Here is a 24,574-nt window from a genome sequence, read left to right as displayed (position 1 = left end):
GTGTCCATTAGTATTTATGTATGCTGTGTGGGCACTGTTTTATTTTTGTGGTGTGTGATTGGTGCTACTTTGTGAATGATGTTTGCCATGTGTAGCTTATGGCCAATTGACCAGCATCAATGCAAATACATTGCCTCACAGATGCTTGTACCACCCCCAAGCATATTCACTTGTGTGCGCTGCGCAGTTACATTACTTGCACTCCAACAGTGCACCAATGTCAGGCCTGTCTGCACATATCCGCAAGCCTGACACCTACACAAGCAGGGTCCCTGGCTCTCATGACACCTAACGTTGCCACCCATCCGCACTACTCACAGTCTATGCCATGAGAACGTTTAAATGCCAGTGGCCCACACCAGACACAGCTCATGTTCTGTTCAGCTGCTGCTGCTAGATATTCCCCACCGCCCAACACCTGCAGTTTCCAGTCCAGACCTGCTGTGAGAAGTTGGCCTGATATATGATGTTTCCAATTCTGGAACCACCTTGTATCAATCCAAACAATCCCTTATGGTCTCTGGTTGTAAGTCAACCTTATTAGACAAGCTATCTTAAGGGAAGCATAGACTAAGCAGCCTTAAAGTCTTAACTCAAGAGGTCGTGTTAAGCGAGCTGTTTTACCGATCACAGTCCTGTAATATCAAATGAAAGGACACCACACAAGTATATATTATAGAAATATATGTATTTATTTCTAAATTAATCCCCAGTACTCTTTATGAGCAAAGGGGCACAAGCGTTAAATCAAAAGCACAGTATAACATACAAAGTTGCACAATTATGGATGAGGGCGGGTGGCCACTCAAACCATATATTAAAAAATGGTATAAGAGATACCAATCGAACAGTGGTTAGGCCTAGGGCCTAGGGAATCGCTGGGAGCAGTCGGGACAAGCAATGCTGAAGTCGGGAAAAGCCTGCGGGATTCGGGTGCAGCACTTAAAGTGCGGCTTGCACCAATGCAATGTCAATGGTGCATAAAAGTTACACAAATAGAGTTTAAGGACACTTCCGCTGAACCTAGAAGAACCACACTTTAGACACAGACCCTAGAGGTGTGTACCAGTGTGGGAACACCGGCATTGCAATGTTACCTCACCCACAGGAAGCGGGTGCATAGGGTCGAAGTGGTGTCGGGTTTGACACGCAGGCTCTTGGTGCTTGAAGCTGAAGATGCTGCAGGCGATGTGAAGGAGAAGTGTCCGGTGGATCCAAGGGTGGATCTGAAGTGGTGAAGACCTGAAAGCAGAGGGGACAATGTTCAAAGTCACTGACCAGTGACCACCGTGGAACCAGATTGGAACCAGGCAAAGTCGGGTGCAAACAGGTGATGAGGTGTTGCTTCTCTCTGCAACCACGTGAACACGAAGAGGTCAAGGACGTCCAGGAGTCGATCACGAGCTGTCCCATAAAGGCTCTAGCTGATGGCGGTGTCGGCAACTTGATTGAAGCAAACAGACCTTGGCTAATGCAAGCCACGCAGAAAGTGAAAAAGAATTATTACTCAGACCAGCAAGGTCAGAGCGAGTGTTCCTTTCTACAGGAGCGAGGACAAGTCTGGAGCAAGCAGACCCACAGTGTAAATTGTAGGTTTCGTTGCCAAGATGGCCGCTGACCACGTGGCAAGTGGCCAGGATGGCGCGTCGAGTGGCATAAAGCAAAAGGGCCCCACGCAGATCGTGGAGATGCTGGAGGGCTGTTCTTTGGTGCAAACGCTGCTCGGTTGTGGGGCTTCTGGAACCCCAAAACACAGAGTCAAGGGTGCCTCGGGAGCTGTGTAGTCAGCATCTCGGGGGTCTTCCAAGATGTTTGGTCCTACTTCTCTCGGTGCCTCCACGGGTCCCTTCTTTGCAGGGACTGTGGATCGGGCTGTGAGAAGTCTGGGAGTCTGGGTCTTGTCAGGCTCTGCACTCGGGCTCTGGCGGGAGGCGGCAGCAAAGCAGATGTCGAGTTGCTGGATGGTGCTTGTGTTCACAGGGTGACCCCTCCTAGGCCACAAGGGAGATGCTCTTCAGTCTTCTATTCATCAGAATGTCAAACTCCAGTCGTCTTCTCAGTTTAAAGTTGATTCAGGATGATCTGAGTGCTTTGGCACTGCTCCCATTCTTATACCAATCTTGGGGGCTGGATATCCTGCTAGGTCCCCTCCTACGGGTGGGACCCAGGAAGGGGGTGGTTACACCCCTTTCCCTTTGTCCAGGTCGCACTGGAGCTGGGGCTGGTGTGCTCCAGAACCGGTTTGACAGGATTATGCAAGGGGAAGCCTTGTGCTCCCCAGGCACTGTCTGGTTTCTTTCAAACCCCCCTGCTACAATCCCCTATCTCCTGTCTGGGGTGGTGCGACACCTCCCTGCGACAGGAAAGCCTTTGTCCAGGCCTCCTCTGCTGAGTTTCGGTCAGCAGCAGGAGGTCAGACATGTGTCTGTGGCAGAAGCATCCATTTTGTGGATCTGAGGCTCTTTTAAAAATCAACCGTGTTTTAGCAAAGTAACATGCTGTCTCCCCCTAGAGGGGTGGAATGCTACCCCCGTCACCAGGACTGGTGAGGGGGTAGTATTCCAATTCGTATGACACCTTACATGACATGTTTTGATAAAGCCAAACCAAAGTTAACATATAACCGCGAGGATTATAATGCACTTAATAGTATATGGTTTGGCATTATCCCGGAACAGCTAAGGGAATTGGTCCCGACAGCTGCAGACAGGCTCAGCTCATGCTAGAGTCCCATCTCACATTAAACCACGCACTCTGCCTCCAGGATTGTTAAGGCCTGCCATAGGAGTGGCTTATAGGTTTATATGTGTCCAGTTAGGTTTTAGATATAGGTATACTATATCTAAGCAAGGGGTGATTACACCACCTTGCCCCAGCTGAGTGATCAGCCAGTTGTGTCAATTTTAGATAGCCAGCCAGGGGTGGCAAAAGATATGCTGCAGCCCCTGGTAGGCCTTGGATGCACCTATGCCCTGGGTACCTATAGTGCTCTGTACAGGGGCTGATAAGGTGACCCAAGCCAATCTAGTTATGCACCTAGGGTACATGGAATCCATTTTACAGAGAGAGCAGATAGCCTGGGGCCCTGATTAGCAGGGAACCAGGCCAACTAAGTTGAAAACCAGCTAAACACAAGGCAAAAAATCTGGGGTAACCATAGTCAGGTAGCCACCCTCCTACACAACCCCCCCCCCCCCCAAACGAAAGGAGATAAGGCTATCCTTGTCCAGGTAAGCCTTCATTGCCATACAAGGAAGTACCTGCACTAGCATGGGTACCCCCTGTCTCATGGTCCACTAAGCAGTCCCTCACCCTTGGGGTATTAGAGGGTCTCCACCATAGGGAATCACTACCTTGGGTGTGTTTATGCAAAGTTAAAGGCTGGTTTGGATATGGAGTTTTGAAGTGAGGCTCCACTAATTTAGTGCTCAGCTTCCTCCAATTATCTTCCACCATGTGTGCCTTTCTCTCTTCAACTGAGTTGCACTGTGCTCTCAGGGTCAACCTCTGGCTACCTAAAGCTGGAGGCTGGGTATCTCTGTATGGCTTGCTGGTGGGACAGTTCAGGTTTGGGCCCTTTGGGTCCCATGTTTGGCTGTGCCCAACAGAATCCATCTGTGGGAGGTCCCTAACTACTTTTAAGGGGGCTCCCTCAGGAATTTTTGCCTCACTAGGGCTACTAGTTTTGGTGCCCCTAATCTGTTGATGGGGTGCTTTATTTGACATGGGCCCTGGGTGGTCTCACTGTCCTTCTTGTCCTCTGCAGCCCTGGTCTGGCTAAGGCAAGGTAGAGAGGGGCAGGTTACCTGCTCCAGACTGGATCCCACCTGAGAAGGGTCCACTGCCATCAGAGGCTCTGTCAGTACAGGCCTAACAACCTCTGGGGCAGTTCCTTCATCAGGGGTAAGATCAGTTCCCTGAGGAGGCTGATCCTGCCCTAATGTCTGGTGAGGGGGAGATTTCTCTTCCTCCTCCATGATCTCAGTTTGGGTGGAGTGATCCATCATTTCAGGCTTCACAACACACATATCAGTTTGAGTTTGGGCTGTGGCTATCACAGCCCCACCAACCTTTTCAGGAGGAGACTCAGTTTGGGTTTCTGCTGTTATCATAACCGCTTTGCTATTCTGCTTAGGAAGAGCTTCTGCTAAAGATGGGGCAGAGAGTTGCTCAGCCCTACCAACCTTTTCAGGAAGGACATCTTGGGTTGGGGCTGTGGCCATTACAGCCCCACTAACCTTTCCGTTGGAGTTTACCATTCTAGAATGGATTTCCTGTTCAACCTCAGCCCAGGCTGAGATTTCAAAATCATTACCCAGTATGCAGTCTACAGGCAAGTTTGATGACACTGACACTCTATTTGGGCCAGTGACACCTCCTCAGCTGAGACTTACTACTGCCATGGGATGATTTGTTTGGATGCCATCAATGTTCGTTACCTGGTATGTGGCTCCAGGTAAAAGTTGCTTAGAGGGGACTATGCAGTCAGCCACCATGGTGATGCTAGCCCCTGTGTCTCTAAAGGCTTCAACTTTCAAACCATTGATGATGGGTTCTTGTCTATATTTGCTCGAGGTATTTGGGTAATCAGAGAAGTTGGCAAACCCCATGCCAGTCTCATAAACAAGATCATTGGGTGATGGGGACCTGGATAGGCCAGGGTCCACCTGAGCTCCAAAAGTAAACCCACCCAGATTCCTGGGTGTGCTCCCACTTCCTGGGGGATTACTGCTGACAGTAACAGGAGGTGTTGGAGCTGGCTTTGGAGGTATATTCTCTTTATTGGCATTCTTGGGACAACAGCTGTCTGTTTTGTAATGCCCAACCTGTTTACAGGTATGACAATAAAGTTTCTTCTGAGTTGATGAAGTGTCTTGGGACCCACCCCCATTCTTAGAGTTTTGGGGCCCTGGGGAAGTCTTTTCCTTACTTTTATCCCCACCCTTATCTTGAGGCTTGGTAGACTCCTTCTTCTGGTTACTGTCCTAATTCTTAGGCCTAATCCTGGTTCTGACCCATTTATCTACCCTCTTTCCCAATTCTTGGGGAGAGGTCAAATCTGAGTCCACCAGGTGCTGGTGTAAGAGCTGGTTCTGACAATTACTTAGGATCTGCTCCCTCATAATCAAATTATACAATCCTGTGAAGTCATGTACTTTGCTGCCATGTAGCCAACCCTCCAGAGCCTTAGTAGCACAATCTACAAAAGCAGTCCAGTCCTGTGTCTGTGTCGTCTGGGTGTCTCTGAACTTTAACCTGTATTTTTCAGTGGTTAAGCCAAACCCATCTATTAGAGCACTCTTCAGGACTTTGTAGTTTTTAGCATCCTCATGTCTGAAAGTGAGGAGCTTATGTCTCCCTTTCTCTGATAAGGAGTACCATAAGATTGCTGCCCACTGTTCCTCAGGAACCTGCTGTACCATGCAGGCTCTCTCAAGAGCAGTTATCCACTTGTGGATGTCATCCCCTTCTGTGTAGGGGGGCACAATCTTTGTCAGGTTTCTAGTATTATAGGACCTGTCTTTCTCTCTAGGATTATTGCTGCCACCAGTGGCATCTAAGCCACACATTTTCTGTTCCCTTGCTAAAGCAAGTTTAGCTTGGGCCAGGGCTAACTCTTCCCTCTCTATCTGGAGTTCTACAGCTTTCATCCTGGCCTTATGCTCTCTTCTCTGGGGGGAAGTCATTCCCCTTTGAGAGTTTCTGGAGACACTAGAAATGTGAGAATCCACTGAGGGAGATCTCACCCTTCTATTGCCTGTGGGAACTATGTTATAGGATCTGGGGAGGTGCTGGCCCTCTCCATTCCCTAGTAGGTCCAAGTTGGCTTGGCTAAGCGTCCCCACTGTGACCTGGTTACCCCTCTGACTCTGAGCAGGCTCATCTACCTCTGAGCCTTCTTCCTCCTCTTCTTCTTCTTCTGGAGTTATCTCATTCTGCGGGTGGTTCACTCCATCTCCTAAAGCTAAGGGAGCAACACTCTCCTTATTTAAGTCATCCATTTCTAAGATGGCTATCAGGATAGGAATGGTGGGGTGTCTCCCCTTTTGTAGCCCCCTTGCAATGCATAAGGCACTCAAGTCTTGGTGGCTAAGTTTGTCATAGCTGGAAGTTGCCTTGGTAGGGTCAACTGTCACAGGGGCAGAGCCTGAAGCTCTTCCTGTGTCAGACATGACTGCTAGTGAGGTGCAAGTGGTGCACTTACCTACACTAAGTGTTTTCCTACTGTACCTTGCTAGTGAGTTGTAGTCAGGGTGTGCTAATCCCTTTAATCTACAACTACTAAGTTCAGTAGAACTTGATATGCTAAGCTTTTGATTTATATGTACCTAAGGTACTTGATGTGATCTTTCAATTTGATAAAAAGATTGCAATGGTAAAACAACAGCAAGCTCAAATCCCCACCGCTGCACACCAATGTGAGAAGTTGGCCTGATATATGATGTTTCCAATTCTGGAACCACCTTGTATCAGTCCAAACAATCCCTTATGGTCTCTGGTTGTAAGTCAACCTTATTAGACAAGCTATCTTAAGGGTAGCATAGACTAAGCAGCCTTAAAGGCTTAACTCAAGAGGTCGTGTTAAGCGAGCTGTTTTCCCAATCACAGTCCTGTAATATCAAATGAAAGGACACCACACAAGTATATATTATAAAAATATATGTATTTATTTCTAAATTAATCCCCAGTACTCTTTATGAGCAAAGAGGCACAAGCGTTAAATCAAAAGCACAGTATTACATACAAAGTTGCACAATTATGGATGAGGGCGCGTGGCCACTTAAACCATATATTAAAAAAATGGTATAGGAGATACCAATCCAACAGTGGTTAGGCCTAGAGCCTAGGGAATCGCTGGGAGCAGTCGGGACAAGCAATGCTGAAGTCGGGAAAAGCGCGCGGGATTCGGGTGCAGCACTTAAAGTGCGGCTTGCACCAATGCAATGTCAATGGTGCGTAAAAGTTACACAAATAGAGTATAAGGACACTTCCGCTGAACCTAGAAGAACCAAACTTTAGACACAGACCCTAGAGGTGTGTACCAGTGTGGGACCACCGGCGTTGCAATGTTACCTCACCCACAGGAAGCGGGTGCATAGGGCCGAAGTGGCGTCGGGTTTTGACACGCAGGCTCTTGGTGCTTGAAGCTGAAGATGCTGCAGGCGATGTGAAGGAGAGTTGTCCGGTGGATCCAAGGGTGGATCTGAAGTGGTGAAGACCTGAAAGCAGAGGGGACAATGTTCAAAGTCACTGACCAGTGACCACCGTGGAACCAGATTGGAACCAGGCAAAGTCGGGTGCAAACAGGTGATGAGGTGTTTCTTCTCTCTGCAGCCACGTGGACACGAAGAGGTCAAGGACGTCCAGGAGACGATCACAAGCTGTCCAACAAAGGTTCTAGCTGATGGCGGTGTCGGCAACTTGATTGAAGCAAACAGGCCTTGGCTAATGCAAGCCACATAGAAAGTGAAAAAGGCTTATTACTCAGACCAGCAAGGTCAGAGCGGGTGCTCCTTTCTACAGGAGCGAGGGCAAGTCTGGAGCAGCTAGACCCGCAGTATAAATTGTAGGTTTTGTTGCCAAGATGGCCGCTGACCACGTGGCAAGTGGCCGGGATGGCGCGTCAAGTGGCACAAAGCAAAAGGGCCCCACGCAGATCGTGGAGAAGCTGAAGGGCTGATCTTTGGTGCAAACGCTGCTCGGTTGTGGGGCTTCTGGAACCCCAAAACACAGAGTCAAGGGTGCCTCGGGTGCTGTGTAGTCAGCGTCTCGGGGGTCTTCCAGATGTCAAGTCCTACGTCTCTCGGTGCCTCCACGGGTCCCTTCTTTGCAGGGACTGTGGATCGGGCTGTGAGAAGTCTGGGAGTCCGGGTCTTGTCAGGCTCTGCACTCGGGCTCAGGCGGGAGGCGGCAGCAAAGCAGATGTCGAGTTGCTGGATGGTGCTTGTGTTCACAGGGTGACCCCTCCTAGGCCACAAGGGAGATGCTCTTCAGTCTTCTATTCATCAGAATGTCACACTCCAGTCGTCTTCTCAGTTTAAAGTTGATTCAGGATGATCTGAGTGCTTTGGCACTGCTCCCATTCTTATACCAATCTTGGGGGCTGGATATCCTGCTAGGTCCCCTCCTATGGGTGGGTCCCAGGAAGGGGGTGTTTACACCCCTTTCCCTTTGTCCAGGTCGCACTGGAGCTGGGGCTGGTGTGCTCCAGAACCGGTTTGACGGGATTATGCAAGGGGAAGCCTTGTGCTCCCCAGGCACTGTCTGGTTTCTTTCAAACCCCCCTGCTACAATCCACTATCTCCTGTCTGGGGTGGTGCGACACCTCCCTGCGACAGGAAAGCCTTTGTCCAGGCCTCCTCTGCTGAGTTTCGGTCAGCAGCAGGAGGTCAGACATGTGTCTGTGGCAGAAGCATCCATTTTGTGGATCTGAGGCTCTTTTAAAAATCAACCGCGTTTTAGCAAAGTAACATGTTGTCTCCCCCTAGGGGGTGGAATGCTACCCCCGTCACCAGGACTGGCGAGGGGGTAGTATTCCAATTCGTATAACACCTTACATGACATGTTTTGATAAAGCCAAACCAAAGTTAACATATAACCGCGAGGATTATAATGCACTTAATAGTATATGGTTTGGCATTATCCCGGAACAGCTAAGGGAATTGGTCCCGACAGCTGCAGACAGGCTCAGCTCATGCTAGAGTCCCATCTCACATTAAACCACGCACTCTGCCTCCAGGATTGTTAAGGCCTGCCATAGGAGTGGCTTATAGATTTATATGTGTCCAGTTAGGTTTTCGATATAGGTATACTATATCTAAGCAAGGGGTGATTACACCACCTTTCCCCAGCTGAGTGATCAGCCAGTTGTGTCAATTTTAGATAGCCAGCCAGGGGTGGCAAAAGATATGCTGCAGCCCCTGGTAGGCCTTGGATGCACCTATGCCCTGGGCACCTATAGTGCTCTGTACAGGGGCTGATAAGGTGACCCAAGCCAATCTAGTTATGCACCTAGGGTACATGGAATCCATTTTACAGAGAGAGCAGATAGCCTGGGGCCCTGATTAGCAGGGAACCAGGCACACTAAGTTGAAAACCAGCTAAACACAAGGCAAAAAATCTGGGGTAACCATAGTCAGGTAGCCACCTTCCTACACCTGCCACAAGGCAAAAATCAGCTGCACCCTCCGCTGCAGGGCCCACAGAGGGTGGAAACACTTAGCATTCACCATCAATGTCATCACACACCTTGTCGTCTACTCCATGGGCTACGAACTCAACCATGATCAGAGATTCCACCTCACATACCACATGTACTTTCCAAATCCATTACCCTTTGGTATTTGCTTGCTAACCTCGAACTGTGCCAACTCTTCTCAACACTGATCCACAACGCAGGGCACACCTTTAACCCTATCTTCTCACGAGGAAACAGCACCTACTTCAACAACATCACTCAAAGCCCATGGTGTGACTAGCACAGCGTACAGTTTGTTGTCATGAAACCCTATGACACACAAACACACATTAGGTGCCATGGAGACTTAAGTCAACGAGGATATGGTATATTCCACCATCAACAGCAACACCCACACAGCAGCAGACAATGCCAACAGCGCAGGCCAGATTTTCAAACATGTATCTCCAACTGCACACATACACTTGCTCCAATATGCAACTCCAACATACAGCGTGCTATGAATGCCACATCATTCACATACAACATCAAAGATGACAGATGCATCTGTAGATGCCTGGAGTAGAACTTGAGCTACATGAAGGGAGACATTGGACATCACCACCTACAAAGACACCTAGCTTATACTCTCTCTCAACAAGGCACCCCCACAAACCAGACTGGGGTTCTAGGGAAGATTGCAGCAAGTTGCAACATGGATGTACAACAGCTGGGAGTTGCTCTATGAAGAGGGGACATTAGTCCTCATCCTCCTGACCACACCATCAGCATGTGGCAACACCTGGTATATCACCGCCTTTGCCAGCCCAACACACGATAACTCTAGATACATAGGCATCGTACTCGACTCCTCCCATCTCCATGTACAAACAGGTCTACACAGTGGGCAGCAGCAGCTTCAACAGGTTCTGCATCCTATATGCTGCATTCACATGTTCCCACTCCCCTCAGGAAGGGCAGTTAGCGACGCTGTCATTGGCATCAGGCTGGACAACGGAAATGCACTATATGCCCACTTAGACATGTCTGTGCTCTGCACAGTCAAGACTGTCCAGCATACCACTGCCACACTCGGCCTTGTGCCCATTCTTTCTTTGTAGGCCCAGTGCCTACATTGCACATACTTGGGTGCCACCTCTAACCAGATTTGCTAATGTGTGGCAGAGGCCTATACCTTTGGTGATGGTTTGTCTACATTATTGAGCACAGTTACCACAGTTACTTGTGTTGTTGTATCTGGTAGGTGGACATGTAGATTGGAATGTTGTATGTGAGTTTGTAAGGTGTGCATTCTTACAGTTGTGTGTTCCATGATTTTGGAGTTGAGGTGTGTGTTGTGTTCAGTTAGTACTTGCCAACGAGCAATGCATTTTCATATGTGCCATCTTCAAAGTGCTGATTGATGATGGACTGGTGGAAAATGTAGGAATCATGCACACTGCCTGGGAAATTGACTCTGACATTGGTGGACAGGCCCGATGATCCACTATTGCCTGCACATCGATGAAATGTGTGTGCTTTCTGTTGCGGTATATGTGTGCAGTGTCAGCAGGAGGCACAAGTAGGACATGCGTCCAGTCAATTGCCCCCAACACATTTGGGAATCACGCTATGGAGTAGAACCCTTGCTTGGTCTCCAGCTGTTCCTGCACAGTATTGGTGAAGTTCAGGCGCTGGGGTATGAGGCTGATGATGCCATCTAAAACTGTTGTGAGACTCCTCCGACTCTGACAGTTGTTGGTTGGAAGGCTCAAGCCTTGGTCATGTCAAAGTTGGACTATGCTAACGTTTTGTACCGCAGCCTCCCGGAGTATTTATTAGGACGCCAGGAAGTGGTGCAAAACACGGCAGCTAGGGCCGTTGTTATGTTCGGCACCAGGACACATATGACTCATCGCTTAAAGTCCCTGCACTGCCTTCCAGTACGACTTTAAAGCCCTGGTGCTGACCTTCAAGTCTTTCCACAACATAAAAGCCATTTATATTAGCAACAGAATTCAGCACTATGCCCCATCCAGAACCTTGAGGTCTTCAACCCTCCAACTGTCGATCGTGTCGAAGTTCAATCGTTCTCGTATGAGGGCCGCTCTTTTCAAGTAGTGGACACCAAACTATGGAACAGCCTACCCTCTTCAATGAGACTGATACAGGATCTCCTCAGCTTCAGAAAAAGTTTTAAAACTTTGCTTTTCCAACACTAACGGAGTTGTAAAGGCAGGTTGGCTCAGTGCTGTGTTAAAAGGGTCTCTTAGCGTCGGGACACTCTTTAGAGTAGCCGTGCGCTTTACAAATACCCAGTGACATAACATAACAAGGTACCAGAGGCCAACAGGTGCAGCACAGCCAGCAGCTTTGTTTGCATAGGGATGTTGGTTATCCGCTATGTTGGCGCAGTCAGCCTGTGGGCTATATATATCAGGACGCAGAGGATGGCTGTCCTTTTGAGCCTGTAGTGGGCAATCACATCTTCTAGTGTTAGGTCTGTGAGGGTGATGCATTGGCGATGGACCCGCTGTCTTCTTCTGTGCAGCCTCAGCGGTGGTCCTGGGGGAGATGGCTGTGGCAGTGGTTGTTGTGGCCGTCTTGGTGCTCCAAGCTGCATGATTAGTACCTCCATGGCATCAGTGGGTGTTCAGATGAGGATCTAGGCTAGTCTCCCTTATATGCAGCTATTTGTCACCATTTTTAAGACCTCCTTTTTTTTGGTCTTAAGTTTCTGCAGCTAACGGCCCTTAGCAGCTGTTTTTTTATTGCATAGCTGGTCCGGGCAATCATTGTGAATAGGGCGATGTGGTGATAGCGTGCGTTTTTGCACAGGAACGCCTACATAGCATATCATTAGCAATAAGTATCGCTAACCTGATAGGCGATGTTGTAAGCTGTTGCTATTGGTAGAAATCTGTCGCTAATGCAGTAGCGGCTTGTGGAGGGAGTGCTGTGAGGCAGTGAGGCGGAGCGGGGAGGAGCAGGGGGGGTAGTAAACTGCGGAATACAGCTTAACAGAGGTATGTAAACAAATAAATAAATAAAACAAATTTCGTTGTGCGCACTGCTTCGCATTTGGCAAGCCGCATGCGCAATGAAATTCGTTTTATTTATTTATTTGTTTACTTACCTGTGTTCAGCCATATTCTGTAGTTTACTACCCCCACCCTGCTCCACCCCCGCCCGCCCCACCGTCCTGCAGCACTCCCTCCACGAGCTGCTACTACGCTAACGGCTGTTAGCGACAGCTTGTGAAAAAGACGATAAAAATATTGCCGCTTTTGCAGCAGAAAATTGTCGCTAACGGGGATATATCGGCTTGACAATATGCCCCTGTGACTTCATTCAGAACCTTGCATAGCGCTCCTCTCCACCAAGCAACAAGCAAACCTCTTTGGCTTATCTGATCCAACACCAGCCATTCATTTATAGCATTCGATCTTTGGCTATGGGTCATAAAGGAATCTTCTGAAAACAAAATGTTCAAATAGGCACGCATCTTACTCCAACTTCATCATGAGAATGACCGGAAAATACATTAACTATATTCACAGCAATTCCATGTATCTGTCTTTAGGTTCAATACCCGGGCTCTTTGGTGACCAGGGTGTTGTGCAGCACAAAACAAACATCTCAATAAAAATAAAATAAACGAAACAATAAAAATTTACGCACTGCAAAATGAAGCAAAACTGCAAAGTCCTTGAATAAGTCATCAAAATAAAATTAAACCATATCTACTTCAAATAGTCGTAATCACTTTTCAATTTACTGACATCTGCAAACTGATTAATCAATTCTCACTCTCAAATATACACTTCAAAGAATCTGACAGATGTTAAATTGTCATTCATTGGCGACCCCTTTGCCCAATTTCCACGGATATCAGATGTGAAGCAATGTTTATGTTTTTTGCAATCACAGTTTTAAGGGTAGAAGCGACGTCTGCATATATTTATCAGACAGACTAACACGTCTTCCCTTTCTCATTCCCGAATTATAATTTACTCACTATTAGACTTTTCATGTTATCACCCTGCTTTATTTCAGGAAGAAACTGGTACATCGTGGTTTTTACACGGGACACAGATCTTATCATCCTATACTTTATTACATCGGTATGTAGCAATGGCTGTGAGTAGAAAGCTGTAGATTTCCATGCATTTCAAAATAGTTTCGTGGTTTGCTGAAACAGAAGCTGCGGTGGATGCAATAACATTTTGTGCACTTCTTCATTAAGCTACCCCCTAAATCCAATGCCCCTCCTGTCCTTCCACATTTGAGAGTGTACACCATTTAGGGTGATTGATGGGGACTCTGTAAGCCCTGGGGCGCATGAGTGATCACTTCAGGAATATTGAAATATATTCAAATATTTGAGGATAATGGGCATGATGTACTAATGTTTAGAGAGCCGCAAATCAGTCACAAACTGGTGCCAGACTGCTTAATGTTAATTGCGAAATGTACCAAATATTAAAATAGTTCCTTTTCCATCATTTGAACCAAACCAAACAACCAGGTCATTTCAACTTTAGGGCCGGAAATACTGCTATTCTAATTATGATTATGAAACAACAAAACGTACTAATCATTCACAAATTGTGAACAATCGCAAATCATTTGCTTTGTACTTAAATTACCACCTTTTCGAACAGCGGTTAATCAGGTGCAAAACATAAAAGAAAGACCATGACTTGTTTCATCCATAATGGCTGCAGTCCAAGAGATGTTCAAAAGGGTGAAGTGTTTGTCCTTACAGCAGAGAACGGTGAGACTCAGGGGGAGGATATTTAGGGTCAGGATCAATATTTGACCAGGAGCGAGAACTATTGATAGGCCAAAAAACCCAAAGGATTGTGGGTATACCCACACATGTGCAATGATTATGTTTACTGCACCTCCTAGCCTCTAGTTCCTATCAGGAGGTTTTTATGACAGCAGCAAGACTGTTGCAAAGTGAGCTGTCGAGGTTCTTTCATGCTTTCCTTTCTTGGAAAAAATGCTGTTAAAAATATCTAACCACATCTAATTTCCAAACATAGCCCAAAAATACAAAATTCAAAGGAGCAATTTTTTAGAATGACATATTTGTTCACGTAACCGGATACGTAGATGAAGCATGTGTCTTGGCATTCCTTGTCATTGAACACCTCTATTGCAACCTGAAAATTACCCAATCGCTGAAGACAGAAGTTGTGTGTAATGCTGGACATTTGCTCGCAGCCCCTGTGGTAACATACCCATGATTTGAAAGTGTTCCACTACTTTGGACATATACTTGTCTGGTCAGAGATGACTTTGGAAACAGCTAATGTTCGATACGTAACCATTAATGTTGGATATCAGTATGGCTGCAGTGTAAGAAGTTACATTTACAAAATGTTCTATATTACATTTTCAGATGAGATTTCATATGCTCTACAGCCTTTCATCAATCTATATCTCCATGCAGGCTCTCCCAGTGAAAGAAATGGCTGCAGAGGCTTGACTACACTGGAAAGAATTTACACATAAACACTTCTGAGCTAAGACCCTTTTAATATAGCAACAGACAAACAATGTTTGTGAGTAAGCGGTTATTAGTTGGAAAGAATGTGAATCCTTCACAAGTAATAACCCACAATGTTCACTTTACCTTCAACCACGTATCCCCTGGTCACTAGACCGTCCCCAAGCACAGAGGCAACAATGTCCACGTCATAATCAGGAGATGTGCTATAGGTGAGTAAAAATGACACACAATTGCGATTCTCCTATTAACATGCCTAGAGAATCTAGATTTCATTAAAGACATGGAGGTTCACATTATGCAATGACTTTTAATTGCAGATCCAAGCCAGTTGCATCACAATACAAAGGTTCCAATAAAAACACTGAGATAAGGTAAGACACAAGACATAGCAACCATCAGTGATGAAACATCCAAAGTAGCTTAAGTAGAAGGATTACCTGAAAGAAAGGAGACAATGAAAATTGTATCCTAAATAAAAAGGTAGTCATAAACAGAACAAATCCTGAAAAATGAATTGAACAACCTTAAATAACATTTCAATATACATATAAAATACATTATATTCAAGTGACACCCAGAATATTAATAATATTATTATTATATATTAACACCTTAAGTGCTGCGCCTATTCCAACGGCCGACGGCACCACTACCTCGGGTGTGCTGCCGACGGCCGTTGGACGTTCCAACTGCACCTGCGCAATGGAACGTCCAGCACTGGAGCTGGACGTTCCATAGCTGCTAAGGTGTTAAATATTCAACTGACATCCAGAACCAAACAGGGAACGAACGGGATGGGCGGGATAATGTGAGCCTCCGTGTCTTTAATGAAATCTAGATTCTCTAGGCATTGAAGGACTGGGTTTCTTAAGACTCAGCGGTGCCAGGGGACAACACCTGAAACCTTCGTGGGTAACCTGTTCCGGCGTACAAATGACAGAGACACGGGACACTTCCTTCGGCGTCAAAGATTCGAGGTTTATTACTGCAGGGAACACAGAAGTCACGAGAAGTACATAACGTAGGTTCACGGAGCCTGATTCGAATTGCTACTGTGGGTCGCTCCTTTTATACAGTTTTCTCTCATAGGTTAACATGGTACACAAAAGGTTACAACTCGGTTCCCATTGTAAAACCATAAGGGGTTACTTTCATGTATTCAAGGCCCGGAACATAAGTACGGAAACGTTTGGTGGTTCCCAACTGTAAAAACCCATCTTCCCACCATTAGTACATTCCAATCAACAATAAACAGATCGAGGAAAGGACAGAAACAGGTGCAGAGGAAGACAGGAACAGTGGGGAGATCGGAAAGGGTGTAAAGGGGGTGGTATCGGGAAACACGAGCTGCAGGCATCAAAGGGACGTGCCTAATGAGATGCACGGCTAAGACAATAGACCGGCACGGCAAGATGAGCCTCGAGCGGGGCCATCTGCCCTACAGTGCCGTTCCCCTTATCATAAAGACACCCTCAAAGGAAACGTGTCTTCCGCAAGAGTTTGGGAATCCCAGGGTCGCGAAGCGGACAGCGTCCGTTCGCTGGCTACTTGAGGGCAAGAGACAAAATGGATGCCGCATCTAAGATGGAACCCGTGGGCTCGGATGTAGAAACCCACGAAACAAACGAACGGTTTAGGTTAGCACAGCGAAAATGCGTACACCCACTAAACTCGTCATTTGCGGTTCATAGATACCAGACTCGACCATATTCGTGCGAGTCGAAAACACCACTTACGATCGTCACGGAACCTCAGCATGTTAATAGGAGAATTGCAATTTCATTACAAGAACGGAGGCTACATTATGTGCATGTTGGTAGCCCTGTAAAACTACATTAGACATGTGTTCAATAGGTTTACAATAATGTCTTGCAAAGGTATAAGCGTTAGACCAGTCAGCAGCTTTAAGGATATCATCCAACTTACCTCCGGACCAAAGAGAATTACTTGCCATGGCACCTCTAAGAGAATGAGCTTGAAATTTGGATATATCAATACTAGCTAAGGACATAGCAGACTTAGCCCATCTGGCAATCAAGGTTTAACAAAGGAAATGAGAAGCTGATTATCATTAGGCGGTCGAAGGTGAGACATTGTCACATCATAAGCTTTCATACATTCAACTACGCAAAGTTTCGGACAAGGGTCGAAACGAGGATAGAAGATTGAATCAGACATGGTCATGGTTCTTCTATAGAGCTCAAATTTAACACCAAATAAATGATATGACCTATCAGAGATCTCCAGAGCTTTAACATCAGAAACTCTATGACAGTAGATTAGGCAAAGAAGAGTTATGAGTTTAATAGATAGAAACATTCTGTTCAGAAACAAATTATCGGGCCAGGAAGTGAAGAGATCTAGGGCCAGATGTAGGTAATCTCGATTTACCTACTCTTAAATACAGAATCATACCGATTCGGTATTTAAGAGTAGGTAAATGGGATGTAGGTAATTTCACTTTTGAAATTACCGAATCGGAATGATTCGGTAATTACCGAATCGGTATTTACTGATTCGATAATTGCCATTGATTCCTATGGGCCTTGAGGCCCATAGGAATCAATGGCAATTACCGAATCGGTAAATACTGATTCGGCAAAATTACCGAATTTGCAAGGGGGACAGGGTGTCACTTTGACACCCTGTCGCACCCCTCAATTGTGCATGGTTGCACATGTTGCTGACATACATGCCCTTAGGGCATGAATGTCTGCAACATGGCACGTTTTTTAAAGCAAAAAAAATGCTTTTTGAAGGGTTTTTATTATTTACCACCAACTTCTAGTTGGTGGTAAATAACGAATTCTTAAACCCTTGTCGCACTGATTACAGTGCTAGCTACATGTTGAATTACAGAATCGGTAATTTTACCAATTCGGTATTTTACCGAATCGGAAAAATTACAAATTCGGTAAAATTACCGATTCTGTAATTTAACATGCCCCTACATCTCAATATCCAAATACCGGTCGGAAACAGCCGAAAATCGGTATTTTTGTCCGTTTCGGACCGGTATTTGGATACCTACATCTGGCCCCTAGTAACAAATTCACATCCCAGAGTGTATCATATTTCGGCTTCGGGGGTCTTTTTAGACGAATACTCTTCATAACTCTACAATCACATTTTGTCCCGATCGATTTGCCGTTAACAAGAACATGACCCGCAGAGATCTTCCACAAACAAACACTGAACAGCATATCATTTCTTAAACCAAGGAGCTATGTATACTTGCTATATTACTTTGCAAGTTGTTAATCTTCACACTGGACTCTAGACACAAACGTATTGGCAGTAAATGTATTATTACGACTAAAACACATCATTTACACTATGATTCCTAACAGGCGTATATAGATTGACGACACCTGATTTCTCCGCCACAAGAGCAGATGAATTTGCACTAGTAAGTCTAATGTATGGATGGGAAGAGGGCGTTTCAAGTGTGTTAGCTTTAAACATTTGTGAACTGCACCAGCACGTCAGTTGTGAGCATTCAGAACCTGAAATCGGGAAATGGCCAGAAAATAATCTTCCCATTCCAGGCGTTTTTCACTGTAAAAAACATTTCCCTGCATATCCCCACCCCAAAAAAAGCTTGTATTAGCACAGTGGGTTTCATTTTCCATGTGTGTAATTGTAGTCTATGCTTTGTAGAATTATAAACAGTGGTATTAGGGCCAGTGGCAAATGTCACATTAAGTTCCAATAGTTCTGCTTGAAACCTGCACAGTGCACAGCTTTTCAGGCATTATTCTAGAATGTGCAGATAAAGATGAGCATCTCTAGCTGTATTGTTCGTTAATAAGGACTACTGTGTACAAATAAATAAAATCATGGATAGTACAGTCGTTACAAAGTCCAAAATAATCCAGGTACTGGCAATGTTCTGTGACCCTTCAATTCCATCACACAAACAATTTGCTACCCCATAATTACCATCTATGTTTTTTCCTTATGGGCTCAAGTAAGCGGAATAGGTTTTCTTGCTTACATTCTACCCTGTTTAAATCTCTAAACGTTTAGGCAGATTCAAAGCACAGGGCTCGCGTGCTACGTCTTCAAAACTGCAAGCGGGTGGAATTGGTATGTTTTCGTTGGATGGTTGGTACCAAGGCTGGCTGCTTTACACTCCTCCCGTCTTGTCTCAGTATAAAATAGAGGTTTTGAAATGTATGATATTATTTAGTAACTTTGAAAGAAAATCCATACTTTTTCAGTATGCCAATACTGACGTCATTTAGAAAATAATGTGGATTTCATATCGACTTTACAGCCACTAAATAACGCAACAGTCCAATGCAATTTTTACATCGCTATCACAATCAATATTTGATTTGGTTTTACATCACGGGGTTATCAGACATGAGGATTGATATTCCTGAATGTTGAATGACAACACGATTCAAATAAGTCTAAGACGAGATATCCAGCAAAATGCATCAGCCCAAATTCAACAGACTGTATCCACATCCAATTATAAGAGTCAAAACTAACCATAATAGGATCAGATCCCAGCAGCTGTGCACCAGGAGAGCCATCTGAAGTGATACTAGATTTACAATTGTTCCAGTTCAGGAGAAAATGTTGCATTGCAAATGGATATTCAAATACATCCAGCCTTGGGGAGGGCTGTTCTTTAATAGCATGACACTTGTCTCTTGTGCAATCAAATGCATTTCTTCCTTCTCATCTAGGGAGTTATTTTCATATTGTACGTCCAGCTTATAAAATGTCCCTAAATTATAATCAACATAAACACTGGCTATATTTTCCATTGGAAGGTATTTCAATTAAATAATTCACAGGTGCCAGTCTACAGAATTAAAAGTGCCATTTATGTGTTTTTTAATCTCTAAGTCCTGTGATGTATTGCTGGATAATAACATTTAATATAAACAACCATAGGTCAATTTGTTTTATAGTTAAGACTATCAACCACAAAAAGTGAAAACATTTTGATTTGGATTCATATTTTGAGTCCTACTGCTTACCTTTATTATGACCAGATCAATTGCTTTATTTACATAATTATGTGTACACACACACACACACACACACAGACACACACATATATATATATATATATATATATATATATATATATATATATATATATATATATATATATATATATATATATATATATATATATGTGAGTGCAATATGTTATTTTTGATCATCGTAAAGTGTGGGGAGGAGGTCATAGATCGTGAAAGGCAGCTATGCTTGTATGGTTTGTTCATGTGCAACAGTAATAAATAAAGATTTTTATGGAGTCTATGGGCTTAAATCTGTGCAGTGACACATAGTCACAATATTTATTCATCATAGGCCATGCTGGTTGTTGAACAGTTAAGAAGGCACTACTCGGTATTTGACACTCAGAACCTGCTGTGCTCCACAGAACAGTTCATGACACACATAGCACATGTGTCTGGGCTTAAGAAAAAATAAATATTTGAAAAAAATTAACAGTGACCAAACTTTGCTCTTTTAGAACAACTAAACATTTTCAACCAATCAATCAATCAAGATTTATAAAGCGCAGTTGGGTTTCAAGGTGCTGGGGGATCATACTCATGCCTCCTGTGGTCCTAGTGATTGAAAATCCAGGTTTTGAGGTCCTTCCTGAACTGCTGGAGTTATGGTAAGGCTCTGAGGTTCAGTGAAAGGTTGTTCCAGGCTCTGGGCCGCCAAATGGTAGAAGGAGCAGCCTCCAATGTTCGTGCAGTGAATGTGTGTTGGCTGCTAGGAAGAGGGATCTGGAGCAGAGTTTCCAGGTAGGTTGTTTGAAATTGATTACATTTTTGTAGTACACCAGTCCTTCATTCTGTAGTGCCTTGTATGCGTGGGTGAGCAAGTTTGTGACTGGGATCCAGTGGAGGTACATGAGGTGATGGGTGATGTACGTCTGTCTTGGGAGGTCGAGTATAAATCTGGCTGCTGTGTTTTGGATGGTTTAGAGCTTAGCCATGAGTTGGGAGGAGATTTCTACATCAAGGGAGTTGCTGTAGTCTAATCTGCTGGTGATGAGTGCTTGTGTTACTGTTCGCATTTTTTTAGTCAGGCATTGGAAGGCCTTCCTGAGCATTCAGGTGGTGATGATGCAAGCTGAGTAGACAGCACAGATCTGCTTCTTCATTGATTGCTGGCTGTCGAGGTTGATGCCAAGACTGCAGGCGTGTTTGGTGGTATTGCGGGTTAATCCCAGCTCAGGTGGCCACCATTCTTTGCTCCAGAGGGTTGCCTTGCCTGTTTAAGATAGTTGTTATTCATTCAAATAGCCACATCTTTCATGTATCTTTGGAACTTGTAAGGATGGACTACTTTGACCAGAATGTTCTTGGAAGGCTACTGAGTCTGGTTTCACTTGGAACTCCCAGCTGTTGGACCATGTTGGAAATGGCCCTTTTTGTAGGGTCATGCCCAAACGTTTTGTCTACCGCCTCCATTATTCTGACCTTGTTTTTGCTGGCCTTAGGACTCTGAATACTTTACCACTGCTAACCAGTGCTAAAGTGCAAGTGCTCTCTCCTCTAAACATGGTTAACATATAAAAGGGTAATAACAGATTTTACTTGCAATATAATTCATTTGTTGGTGGTTCAATACTAATTTTAGTGGCAGTGGCATGTCCTAAGGTGATTTTACCCTATGTAAAATGTTGATCCTTTGTTGGTATTTTATGAACCATGTTTGGAATAAAACTGTTTTCCCTCATGATTTTCACTTGGAAGTTATGAAGAGTACATTGTCTACAAATTCACAGTATCTTCCTCACCCATGTGAGAGCAAAGTCTGATATTCTGAGTAAAACATGTACTTTCACCCGGAGCAGCATCAGACTCCTCAGTGTTCTACAGCAGCTTCCCACAGGATTCCATTGAAAAACATAGGCATTTGGGGGAGGGGCATACATTGCATAATTTGCCGAGGTATATTACAAATTTGCAGTAAAATTCTGCAAGATTACGTGGAACTTCACAAGGAGTGTAACCCAGCATTTAGTGCTTTTTACCTAATTCAAAAAACAACCTTTGATCCAAAATTTACCTGAGAATTCATTTTGGGCTGTGAAAATTGCACAAAATGCAAAGGAGCACAAACAGCAGCTGCCAGAAGCCACTTGAGCTCACTAAGTTTGTTGTTCCTTTGCTGCTGTGGTAGGATTTTGTGGCAAATTACTCATATTTACGGGTATGGGTATAATTGTGTACTTGTTAGTAACACAAAATTACCGAATTTACTCTTAGTACTCTGGAATAAATAAACATTTTCCCTGGCATAATAGATATCATGCTTAATGTGTTAGATAGCTCTGAAATTAACAGAATTAGGGTATTCATTTAATCCTAGGAATTGAGGTTAGTGCTCTAGAAAGCTAAAATGAGGACACATTTTCTAGGAGTTTCCAAATAACTTCCTCATCCATTTCAGTAAAACATTCTGGTAGTAAATCATGTACTTCCAACACCAGCAGCAGTCTGTCAGCTAAGTCTCTTGTAATCTACTGCAGTTTCTCACTGTGTCTGAAGCACTAACATTCTGCATTTATGCACAAAAGTGCGGTTCATATTCAGCCATTTTTGTAGAATCAAAGATTTAAAACTTAAAGCTTTTCCTTTTGAAATGAAAAAAATTCAGAAGGGTTGCTGTGTCTTAGAAGTTATGATTAGCGCTTTTGAAAGCTAAAATGAAGACACGCTTTTATGAGTTTTCAAATATCTTCCTCATCTGTTTCAGTAAATCATTCTGACATATAGAGTGAAACCTGTACTTTCAACACCACCACCAGCCAGTCAGTTAACTCCGTTGTGATCAACTGCGGCTTAACCACAAGTTTCTAATGAGCAATTAGTGTGCTAACATTCTGCATTTATGATATTGGTGTGGCACATCTGAATGCCATCATATTAGAATAAACGCTGTAAAACTGAAAGCATATCCTACAGACAACACTGCAGTAAATAAAAACAAATGAGAGGGTTTTTTTGTCATAGGAATTATGGTTAGTGCTCTAGAAAGCTAACATGGGGTCACAGAGTACTGATGGACAGCAAGAGGGCTACCATTATGGCCATGATTTACTAAAATGTTTTATTGAAGTTGCACACATTTGTTGGCCCAGCCACATCCAAAAATACTAGTCGAGATTTACAAAGTCACAACAGATTTGTGTCACTTTGTGTTACACGGCGTTTGGTACGCGTTACATGGGTGGAGAATGGGTGTTAACATGCATCCATCCATATATTTTGATGCAAACCTATAGTTACTAAAGCTTGTAAATCAGGGTTTGTACAAAATGGAACGCCTACTGGAGACAGTTGTACAGAGGAGAAATATCTTAATTTTTAGTTACCTCCTCTTTCCATGTATGCTGCATTCTACAGCAAACCTGGTGATAGGAATATGCATCTAAGAATTCTTTTTCTGTGGCACTAAAACAATCCTGACTACAACGCAGGCACCCATACAATATGATATGAGGGTGCCTGCATTGGCACTAGTCAGCGACAAGTGAGCCAGTGCGACAAGAGAGCATAACAGTTCCATATCATTGCAAATATGACATGTTTCATTCTCTCCTATGCAATCAATGCAACGCAGTTGCTCTCCTTGATGTGTTGCAATGTGTGAACTTTTATTAGATCTGTCACAATGTTTTCAAGGCAAAACTTTTGCACTCCCGAATGGCATTTTATTGGAATAGGAGATGCTGAATTTACAGCCTTTCCCGAAGAGCAGGCTCAAGTAAATGATCTTTGAGATGTTAATGCAGGCATGACACCAGAGGGTTAAAAATGAGAGGATATCGTCTTCTGTTCTCCTTTCCCCCCTTTCTCTCGCTGCGACTAACTGTGCCTGGGGAGGGCTGCGGTGCCACGTGCGGACTTTGAACGTTGCCTCGCTCTACCACTACCTATGTTGGACTAGAATCCCTATTATGGATGGACTGTGGAGCTCTATTGCCCTTCCCCTTTGGATGAGTCCCTCCCCCTTCTTTGCGCCCCCTGTGTGGGGTTTCGTGGCGGTGTGTCGCCTTTTTTCTTTTTTTTTTTTTCTTCTTCTCTATTATTTTTTCCCTTTACTATACTGCAAAATAAAGATTTCATAAAAAAAAAAATGAGAGGATAGATGTGTCATCATCATTCATTTTTCATAAGAGGGTGGTGGATTAATGTGTAAAGTATCAAGAAGTGTTAGATTTGATAGTGTTGCATATAGTTTTATTGTAACGTTAGAAGTATGTTTCTTATTAGTTATCTCAATATTGTTGCTCAGATACCCACGAGTTTGGTGATAAATAACACATGCATTAAATTAACGATCAGTGTGCCACGAGCACCGGCATCATTATTATTGAAAGTGAAAGTAGAATGACCTCCTTCTACTTTCACTCTGTTCACTGTGTTCAGTGCCTTGTGACAAAGCCTAGTCCCCTCTAATCACCAATCACAAAAAACAGAAGAGATTCCATTGGAATGAGGAGAATGTACCTTTGCCAATGGGATTTATTGCAAGTAGATCCCTACTAATCGATCGCCACAGGAGGGTAATCCCAATGCTAAAGTCTAATTAATTGACACCAGGGAATTGAAAGGACAGGAGAGGCCTCGTAGGAATTGGGAATTGCTCCTCCAATCCATCAAGGTCTGTCTGACCCCCCTTCCACCTACCCCAAAGGGGCAGAAACTCCAAAAGATACTGTTAGACCTGGCATCATTGGTGTAGGTTTCCCCTGTATTTTTACCTTTGCCTCCTGTGTTTTGCTGTGTGTTGGACTTTGTTTTGCTGGTCTAGATGCTTTGGGTACTTTGCCACTGCTGTTCAGTGCCAACAGTGGCGGCTGGTGACATTTGAAAGTG

At 44.4% G+C, this 24,574-nt stretch overlaps 1 pseudogene; it reads right to left on the bottom strand.

The window, feature by feature from the left end:
• Window positions 1-3,909: 3,909 nt before the first annotated feature.
• On the bottom strand, window positions 3,910-6,173 carry LOC147718833 (uncharacterized; annotated as a pseudogene).
• Window positions 6,174-24,574: the final 18,401 nt, after the last annotated feature.

Source organism: Lissotriton vulgaris, chromosome 4_1 (assembly GCF_964263255.1).
Source record: "Lissotriton vulgaris chromosome 4_1, aLisVul1.2, whole genome shotgun sequence".
Taxonomy (NCBI): Eukaryota; Metazoa; Chordata; class Amphibia; order Caudata; family Salamandridae; genus Lissotriton; species Lissotriton vulgaris.
Note: the sequence above shows the minus strand (reverse complement) of the source record. Positions and strands in the feature narration are given on the sequence as shown.